Source organism: Peromyscus leucopus, chromosome 19 (genome assembly GCF_004664715.2).
Source record: "Peromyscus leucopus breed LL Stock chromosome 19, UCI_PerLeu_2.1, whole genome shotgun sequence".
In the NCBI taxonomy this organism is placed as follows: domain Eukaryota; kingdom Metazoa; phylum Chordata; class Mammalia; order Rodentia; family Cricetidae; genus Peromyscus; species Peromyscus leucopus.
The window spans coordinates 43,505,020-43,515,887 of NC_051079.1; positions in this window are offsets into that span (position 1 = coordinate 43,505,020).

Below are 10,868 nucleotides of genomic sequence, written 5' to 3' on the forward strand. Positions count from 1 at the left end.
CTCTTACCTGTCAGCTCCTGTAACATGTTTTTGAGAAAAAGAAAATTTAAGTTAATGTACGTCCAGTATCCAAAAGCACAGAGTAAGCATTCCCATCCTCAAAGAATGGGATGGGGAACCCGGTAAATAAAGATCAGATGAAAACTACCTGCAGCTCTGTGTTGAGCATCCGGAGCTCAGTATAGCATCAGCTGGGCTCTAACTGAGTTGAGTAGCCCTCCCGACACCATATCCCTCTAGTCCCGTTGCCTGCGGCACATGACTTCTCTTGGGCCTGCTCCATTTAGTGTTTGCAGCCTTTGACTGACACCACATGTTTCTGGCATCTGCAATACCAGCAGTCTCTGCTGCAACCTAAGACTTCAGCTTCACAGCTAACATCTTGATGGACCAAGAAGCAAAGATGGAGCCGTAGTCAGGACCAAGTTCTAAAACACAAGGCCCTCCTCCAGCCAGACCCCACCTCCCAACGTTCCAGCACCACCAGCTGCAGACCAAGCATGCAAACACATCAGGCTACAGTGGACATTTTACCCCCAAGCCTCAATACATACCGTATTGAGTAGCATGGCACCATTTCACACTGTCCCCATCCTCCCCAGGACTTAATCACTTTTATCTAATATGCATGTGCTATTCACCCATTTCCTACTTAATAGCTCTTCTCACCTATCAGATTGACTATCATGGCTTCACAGTGCTTACAAATAATCCTTATTCCACTCCACAATGGCCCCAAAGCATGAGTATATCATTTTAGTTTTTGATTGGCATTGCTATCACTTCTCATTTCCTTGTGTGTAATAATTATAAATTGAACTTTATCTCAGGTATTCAAATATAGGACAACATCTAGTATATACAGAGCTCAGAACCATCCATAGTTTCAGACCTCCACCTGGGATCTTGGAACATAATTTCTATAGATAAGGGATGAACTGCCATTATCTTTTTCAAATTCATTCCTTTAGCAGTGAGGAAATGATATTCAGATGAGTTAGGAGACCACTGTGGCCCATTACCTAACAGCGCAGAGCAGGGATTAAATGTCATTTAGTTCAATGTCCTTTCCATCATGCAATATGTACTGATTATTTTGAGTATTATTTCTATTATAGAGTGACAATATTTTTTCTTTGTTTTAAGAAAAGATCATTCTGGATTATATCTGGTTACTTGGGGGTCTCATAATTTATTAGGTCTAAGGTGGACAGAAGACCACAGAAGAGAAACAGCTCAAAGACTAGCACATAAAGATACGATCAGTTCATGCTAAAGCATCCTTGGGGAAACTGTACTTCATTACAGAAACATCCTTTTGAATAGCGTTACACAGTCGCATTTCCCACTTAGACCCTCAGACCTCTAACAAAACCCAGTTCATCAATGTGCATACATAGCACTAGGCTATTTCTTTAGCCCTGAACCTCTACAAAGAAAAGGATTGCTTTAGAAGACTTGAACTTAGTTTTCAGTGATGACTACATATTACATGATTAAGCAGAGTAACACATGGCAGAACTTTTCATCCAGTCGTAAGTGGCAACTTCTGGTTCCTTGTGTCTTTCAAATCGTTACAGTTGAGCCTCTGATTGGATCAGTTTGAAACCGATTTCTTTTAGAACTGTCCAAGCACTGTTGATGGTCTTCTGCGCATGAACACATTTGCTTCGTGTCACCCTCATATATCAGACATATGCTTTTCTTTCTCTCTAAAGGAAGCTATCACGGCCTACGCCCAACAACTGCTGGCACTGTCCTAGGATGTCTGTGCTCCAATGGGATTCCTCAGACTCACTTATCTTCGAAAGCATGTCACACCTGGCACTGATGTATCACATCTCTTTCTAAAATGGCTTCACTAATACTTGAGCACTTTGTGCTCTCTCTGATTGAATTCTTAATTTTTTAAACTTTTATCAGGCATGATGTGATGATAGGCAATCTTTCAGAGTCGTTCTTTGACAAGTCGCCTACCTTTCCATCCAACCCACAACTGAGTTGGTTTTAGTGAGAATGGACTCCATAAACTCATATAAAACATTTTAATACTTGCTCCCCACCAGGTTGGTAGAATCATTTGTGAAGGATGAGGAAGGATCGCCTTCTTGGAGGAGGTGCATCATTGGGGGCAGCCTTTGAAGTTTCAAAGGACTCCAACTACTCCTAACATGCTGTCTGCTTCCTGCACACATGGATTCTATGAGTTCTTCGCTGTTGTTCCAGAGAACTGTTGCTATTCTTCACTCTTTCCTCATAAGCCCCAAGGCCCTGGAGTTATAAGCCAAACGAAACTCTTTCTTTGATCATAGTGTCTTATAGAAAAGAAACCAAGACAGAAGCTAGTACAAGGGAGTAGACTCTTACTACAACAGGCCTGACCATGCTGTATTTGGGAAGAATGTGGAAAGCTTTGGGACACTGGACCAGAAAAGTTGTTGAATGCTGCAATAATCAGAACTTTATGGGCCATCTGAGTAGGAGCTCAGAAGACAATGGTGCTGGCAGCAGTATGGACTATGGAGGCCCCGCTCAAAAGTCAGCAGAAGGAAACACCGGTAACTGGGCTAGAGACCATTCTTGGGATGTTGTGCCGGAGAGTTTACCTGAAGCTAAATTGAAAAGTAAAGGACTGAGTCCTTGATGGAGGAGATTTTTAGAACAGCCTGATATTGACTCTGTCGTGTGGTTATTAGCAATCACTCTTATGCAGGTCTACAATGAAAAAGAGCAAGTGGGCCAAAAGGAAGGAAATACAAACTGCACAGTTTGAGGACAAGAAGGGTGTTATGATATATTGTGTGAGGGACCTCAGCTGGCTGGAACAGGGTGTTCCATGCATGCAGAAAAACAGGGTGGCATGCTGGGCAGATGCAGTGATGAGTCCCGACATGCCATTCGGGCATGACTGTGGCAGTGATGGGTAGATATTGACAACTCAGATGCTGCATCTGCAGGGAAATAAGTTCATTATAATAGAGAGATAAGGAGAAAGATAGGAAAGGAGAGAGAGAAGAGAGTGAGAGAGGAAGAGAGGGGGTTGAGGGTGGACACCTCATGGGAGGAAAAGCAGAAGAGAAGAGAGGACAAGGAGGGTTTTTCCTTAAAATGAGGCTTTTATGTCAGGACACAGGGCAGCACCAAGGGGTGGGTCAGAATATTAATAGAGAGCACCCAAAAATATAATGTTGGAACTCAGGCTTGTGCTGAAAGAATTGGGAGATGAAAGAGAAGCTTGATCTGAATTAGAGTAAGGGGGGGGTACCCTTGAGATAAACTCCACCTGGCTAAGCTTCCAACTTTTGAAACAAAATGGCCTAGAGAGTTTTCTGTTCCTAAAAAGCAACAACAAAAGTCAGATCTGCAAACAGGATTCAAGGGGCCAGGTCTCATCTCAAACATGCAGCCAAACTTGGCGCCATTGTTCATGTGGTACTAGCCTTAGGGTCATGCAGGATGCATGAGTAAGGGAGTTGTGGGACCTTCTCCCCTGGCAAAAGAAAACTGCTGGAGCCAGGTATTGGGCAGACAGGCCTCTACATGGAGGCCCAAAGAGCCCGTTGTGTGGAGCTGTGAAAGCAAAGCCTGACTGGAGTTGGAGACCCCAAGATGTTGGAGACACCAGAGCCATGAGATATCTGGCAAGGAGAGCTACAGACAGGGAGTGGAACCAGCCCAAGAGCGAAGAGTGTGCTTCAGGAAGCAAACCAGGGAGGGCTAAGCCACTGAAGCCCTCTGACATCAGACTTGAAGGTACAGGCTTTGGAATTTGCATTCCAGGTTTTGACTTAACTTTGGTGGAACATTTCCTCATTATGCTCCAAGTTCTCCTTCTGGAATAGTAGTGCCATCATATGTTAGAAGTATGTGCTTTGCTTTTTTAATTTACATAGGGTTACACTTAAGAGATTGCCTCGAGTCTCAGAAGAGATTTTGAGCTTTAGGGGTTTTTTTGTTTGTTTGTTTTATTTTTTTAATATTCAAACTGGAAATGATGGGGTCTCCTGAAGTTGGACTAGGTACATTTTATGTTACAATATGACCATAAGCCTATGGGGACCAGATAGTAGTGTGCAGTGGTTAGAATGAGAATGGCCTCTATTGGCCCATATGTTTGAATACTTGGTCTCCACTCAGTTGGTGGAACTGTTTGGGAAGGATTAGCAGTTGTGTCATAGGGGGTGGGCTTTGAAGTTTTAAAAGACTCATGCCATTCCAAGTGTTGTCTCTGCCTCCTGCTTGTGGATCTGATATGAGGTCCCAGCTACTGTTCCGTGCTTTCACTCCACCATCATAGACTCCAACCGTCTGGGATGGTGACCCAAATTAAACTCTTTCTTTTATAAATTGGCTATGATGTCTTATGACAGCAGCAGAAAACAGAGAAAATAAGACAACCAATAGGGAAAAAAAAGACAACTAATAGGAAAAATGGGGATTTCCATGAATGTGCACTCAGTCCACTACAGTATACATGTTTATGTACACATATGTGCATGCATGCACACACACACACACACATTGTGGAATATTATTTTAACTAGGCAAAGATGTGTTACATTTGTTTATGCTGCATTTGTTTAATGATGTAAGGATGGATGTTTAATTATATAAAGATTTGTTTCATCTTACCTGCCTAAAGCACCTGATCATCTCATAAAAAGCTGAATAGCCAATAGCTAAGCAGAGAAAGGATAGGCAAGGCTGGCATGCAGAAAGAATAGATAGGAGGAGAAATCTAGGCTTGAGAGAAAGAGAAAAAAAAGAACAAGGAGGAGGAGAGGAAGAGGGAGACATCCAGGACCATCCAGGCAGTCCCTAGCCAGACAGACAGACAGAGAAGCAGTGACAATAAAATAGACAGAAGTAAGAAAAGTAAAAAGCCCTGAGGCAAAAGGTAGATAAAGAGAAACAGGTTAATTTAAGTTAAAAGAGCTAGCCAGAAGCATGTCTAAGCTAAGCTGAGCATTCAAAACTAATAATAAGTCTCTGTATCATGATTTAGGAGCTGGTTGGTGGCCCAAAAGGAAAAGCCTGGTACACACACACACACACACACACACACACATGCACCAGCTCACATCTACTACCAAGTGGCTTGCAAATCCAAAGCAGGAATCCTATTTAATGCCATCTCTCCTATCCCCAGGTTCTCTTTAAACTCTATTGTAGTCCAAAGATTTCCTGTGTCCCACCTGGTCCCACAGCCACTCCATCCCAAGTAAACACACAGAGGTTTATATTATTCACAAACTGTATGGTCTATGGGTCAGGCTTCTTATTAGATAGCTCTTATAACTTAAGTCAACCCATTTCTATTCATCTATAAGTTGCACGTGGCTGTGGTGTTACTGGTCTGCTGGCATCTTGCTGCTCCTTTGGTGGTGTGCATGCTGGCATCTCCCTGACTCTGCCTTTCTCCTTCCTGTATCTCTTCTTGGATTTCCCCCACCTGCCTCTAAGCTGCCTTGCCATAGGCCAAAGCAGCTTATTTATTAGCCAGTGGGAGCAATACATATTCACAGCATACAGAAAGACATCCCACAGCACTCTACCTGTCCTTAGATAGAAGGGACTCTATTATATCTTAAGAAAGCCAATACTAATGACTCTTCTCTTCCAAGATAAGGCTTAACTCACAGTTCATTTCTAACCCTTTTAAGATTGCTTCAAATTGTAATGCTATAGAGAACCCATTGTATGGGTACAAAACTGCAAATAATCTTTAAAAAACAACCAACCATACCTTTGGTTTTATAATACATTATTTTTATGAAACCAAATTGCAGAACTCATATATAACTTTAGCAAATACTAACATTTCTTTATATCCCCCTAAACCTAAACACTAATTGAAGAGACCTGGATATGAGCCAGAATCATGCTGAGCCCTAGAAGAAAGCCACAAAGAAATTTTAAAGGACTAACAATAACCTACTGAGCATTAATCCCACAGGGGCCAGCTCTGAACCACCATTTGTTCCAGCCTGTGGTCCACCAATCTGCTTTCTCCTACTTACATGAACTTAGCTAAACTTGCTTGTGGCAGATCCTAAAAGAAAAAGAATGTGTGTGTGTGTGTGTGTGTGTGTGTGTGTGTGTGTGTGTGTGTGTGTGAGAGAGAGAGAGAGAGAGAGAGAGAGAGAGAGAGAGAGAGAGAGAGAGAGAGTTCTTTTCATACTGTATTTAATTCTTTCTAAGTGATGAGAAAGCCCTAAGTGTTTTAGCAGCCATGGTTCTTACCCTGCGAGTAGCCCACTTTCTGTCTGTCTGTCTTCAACAGAAGCCTAGGGTCCAAATGTTTAAGGTCTGGAAAGTGAGAGTGGGATTGGAAAAGGCAAAACCTTGTTCACAGTAGGATCCCTGAAAATACCAAAACACTGTCTGTCGTCGCTTTTTGTGATGGCAGCCCTTCAGCTATTTGCTCAGTTTCTACGAAATTGGTGATGAATGAGGTTTTCCAAGGGCTTTTACACACGGCTCTGTCATTTCACTGGGGCTCACTGAGTACTTTAAACAGATGAAGACAAAGAAAGCCAGCCGTATAATTCAGTGTCTGATTGCTTTCCCACATGTCAGTCCTGAAAAGCACAATTCTCCCTTGAGCAGCTTCAAGTGGCTGCCTGGTGGAATCTGGGGAAGGCTGACAAAATGTGGAATGTTCTTTCAACACAAGGAAAGCAGCGTCAAGATGGACCATGGACTACCGTTCTCTGTACCTGGCAGTCCATGTATCACAGCACGCAGCATACATCTAATAGGGTGCGGAGGGAGACACACAGAGTCTTCCCCATCCTTTTCCAAGTTATCATTAGTACCTGAAGGACATGAGCTGCTCCATATGTTCTGAGGTGTTAACTGGAATCATAGCCCTTAAATAATAGGTTATGGCTTTTAAAATGATTTTGAGTGAGCACTTCCAGAAATGATTTTAAAAGATACAGTGAGGAAAGAATAGATGGGATTTGCTCTCTGAAATACCCTTTCTATTGCCTAAGGAAAGGAAAGTTGCACTGACTTTTTTCCAACATGTGCATCCAGGTGCGTGGGTGCACCTGCCCATGGAGGTCAGAGGTCAATGTGGAGCATCCTACTCAATCACTCTCCACACTGTATTTATGAAGAAGGGTCTCGCATTGAATCTGGAACTCATCCATTGGCTAGACTGCCTGACCAGAATTCAAAGAGTTCACCTGTCTCCAACCCTCAGCACTAGGGTTACAGACAGACATATGCCACCAGGCCTTGATGTTTACATGGGCACTGAGGATCTGAACTCAGGTCCTCGCATTTGTGCCCCAAACACTGTGTGCCCTCTAAGCTATCTCCCAAACCTCTCCACTTATTTTCATGTGGCAACATTTTCAAGACAGAATGAGGAAGGTAGTACATGGATTCAATCTATAGGCTATGCCTTTGGAGGCCAGGCAAGAAAACCCAGTCACAGTACAGGGTATAGCATAGGTGACAGAGAACAGAATTTAACCTTGGGATACAATTTAGTGCTGGTGGTGCCGGAGAGGAAAGGTTTGGGTTGCAACTCCACCTGCACGGCTCTACTTAGTTTTGGATACATCACCTCCCGGTGCTTCGTCAACTTCCCTTGAGGGTGATTTTTGCTTGTGCAGCACTTGGGAAGAGTTAGTTTAAAAGGCTTTAAGTAACACACGCCTGGTAGAAACTCTCCCTTGGACTCCGGCACAGTCTATTCCACGCTGCTAAATAACAACAGCTCACAGGAAAATTATGCATAATCAATAGTCTGTCCACTGATTCAAATACCCCCGGGGTCCATTTCTGCAGTTTATCGTACATATATTCTAGGCGCACAAATGGTGGGGGCTATGGATTCCTGCACAGCTGTTTTGCTCCTGTTGGGGCATGATTATTTTCAAGTGCTTGGCAAGAGCAGATGTTTTAAGAGCATGATAAGTACACGTCTTTCTTCAGCTAATGCTTTTATATTTACATAAACAGAACATTGATAGCCTACTGTCCTTTTGATCCTGGAGGGTAGGGTAGAAACTACTGCCATCAGTTTGCCTAGACATCAATAAGCACCGACAATTCCCTTCTGTCCCCCTCCCTACAAGCACCACCGATTGCTCTTCCCTCATCCTCTCTCTCTGGCAGTGGCACTTCCCTCCACTCTCGCTCAGATCCCCCACACACACACCCTGCCTCTACTAGATTGTTCAAACATGACGTTTTCACACAAAGTCTTTGTAAGCTGGAGCAAGCTGACTGTGCAATGTCCTATACAGAATGTCATTTTTCTCCGCTGGGCTTGTACCTGCTCCAAATCGCTGAACTTAAGAGAACAGCAATTCCCTCCAAGTCAAGATGCACTTCTGCTTGAACTAGCTGCAAAGTCACTCCCATATTGTTAGTTCGAAGATCTGTTACCATGGTAAATAATATTCTGCCACGCAGTCCTCAGAAGAGGCTGCGGATCTTGTCATTTTCACATAAGCACAAAGTATGGGGCTCTAAAGGAACGTTCCTCCTAGCCAAAGTACATGATGGGCAGCCTTTTAAGTATGGAACACAGATGGGGTTATTAGAGTGTTAGGTGATTCACCAGTGTAAGTCTGTAGATACAGAAGAGCATTTTAGTGGTGCTTGCTCCCTGGGGTTTATAAAGTGCATGTTGTTGTTGTTGTTGTTGTTGTTGTTGTCGTTATCATCCTCAGTGGTGGTGTGTTTGTTTGTTTGTTTGTTTGTTTGTTTGTTTGTTTTAGATTAATGCAGTCATACAAGTGAGTTTAGGATTCTTCTAAATTCAGAATATTCTGAGGTGCTCACAAAAATAAGAGATTGATTTCCTTTTTCAATTTTTCTCTGCCCAAATAAACACAACCTTCCCCTCTGGATTCAGTGCTCACACTCAGTACAACCTCCTGCTTCTCCTGCAACTTCATCAGCCAATTCAGAGCTGCAGAATTTCTTTCTAAGCGGCTGCTACGTGTCCATCTCAGCTCACTGCCAATCACCCAACCAGCACTTTGCTATGGGTATGGGACATCGGAGGCAAATGACTACTGCTTGGTAAGGGATAAATACCTGTGCAGATTGTTCGACTAAAGGAAATTTGGGCAGAAGACAGAATGTAAAGAGCTAGAAAAACACTCTTTTTCTGTATATAAAATGAACTCACTGAATGTGAATATCCGTAGAAAGAATCACGCTTAGCCTCCCACTCATTTCCTACACTCCTGTTTAACTGGGAGAAGACACTGGTCCTTCTCGGGTCAAAGCAAATGTGAGACATGCACATCCTGTAACAGATGTTAAGTGGAACTTCTTTGCGGTTGCAGACTTCCAGCAGAAATACGAACACAAAGGACAGTGGGTGGTAAGAAACTATCATCTATAGAGATGTTGGATTATTCTCCTAAGACTTATCAATGGTGACAGGACAGCCCATCAGTGTCCAGTCGTCCTCCCTCCCCACCCCCGCCTCTAGCCCACATAAGAGAAAGGTAGAGATTAATTAAGCTGTTATTTAAAAGATGTGTTGGGTATGGTGCCCTCCCTTCTGCCACTTAATGGGAGCACCATCTCTAGGAAAAAAGAATTCATCAGCGATCCTTGGACTTTCTGTAGGCAGGGAAAGCCCTTACAGATGGTTTCTGGCTAAATTTATAAGCAGTCAGTCCTATGCAAATACGGATACAGAATGCAAAAAAAAAAAATTCTTGAGAGGAAATTAGTGCAAATCTCTAAAAAGTTGAGGGAAATTCACTCAGCAAAGGCCTATGTCAGCTCCACACCTGTAAAAGGCACGAAATGGGAGTCTGTTTCAGGTAAATGACAAACGAACAAAAATTACAGGGCAAAGTGGGGCAGCATTTACTCAGACATCAGTGATGATGTTTGATGTTTCCTGTGGTCAGAGGATACTTTAAATGGCAGCAAGGAAGAAAATGCCTTGAAAGGTCCACAGTAAACAAGCTCACTGCTGAAAAAAAGCTTTCTCTGGCAGGAAGAGCCTGTGAATCCCTCTGGGGCAGGAAGGGTCACAACCATCTGCAAGCCAGGAAAAGACACAAATTGTCTGGCCCCTTTTTCCTGGACTTCCAGCCTCCAGAGCAGTTGGAAAGTTAGCTTCTATTGTTCAGGCTGCTAAGTCCCAGTCCGTAACTGGAAGATGCAAATTCATAAAGATTCTGAGGTTGTAGCTAGGGCATGTGCATTGACTCACATGAGAAAAAAACAAGAGGATGGAGAGATGGACACTGTTTGAACCCTGGTACAAACAGGAGGTATCAATGGCCAGGTAGTAGCAGCAGCCACATCATCCTTTGTCCTTTTAAGTTCATTTTTTCCACCCCACTGACCCTGCTGGGAGCAAGGAACTGGACTGCAAAGGCATCTAGAATCTGTGAGTTGAGTAGAAAATTGAAGTTTGCACAGAAACTAAATGGGGGGGGCGGTGTATGAAGGGGTGTGGGTACACCCTTGCAATAGGGCACATATGTATGTCAGAGGACAACCCTGAGTGACAGTCATCACTTTCTGTATCTTGTGTGAGAAGTGTCTCATCTGCTACTGTGCATGCCATGCCAGCTAGCCCTCCCACTTCCTAAGCTCCTGCTGCCTCCACCTCCCATCTTGTCATAAGGAGAACAGGGATGGCATGCACTGTGTGACTTTCCAGTGGTCTCTGGGACTCCGAACTCAAGTCCTCACACTAGTGCAGTGAGTGATTCACCCACTGAGCAGTGCCTAGATGCACTTTCTCCAGCCACTTTCAACTAGGATGTTTTACAAATGAAAAGATCAGACAACTATAGACATCCCAGAGAGACACAAGGCAGGAAAAGAACTTTCTCTGAGAAAAGTATGGTAGCAGAAGAGAAGGCCAC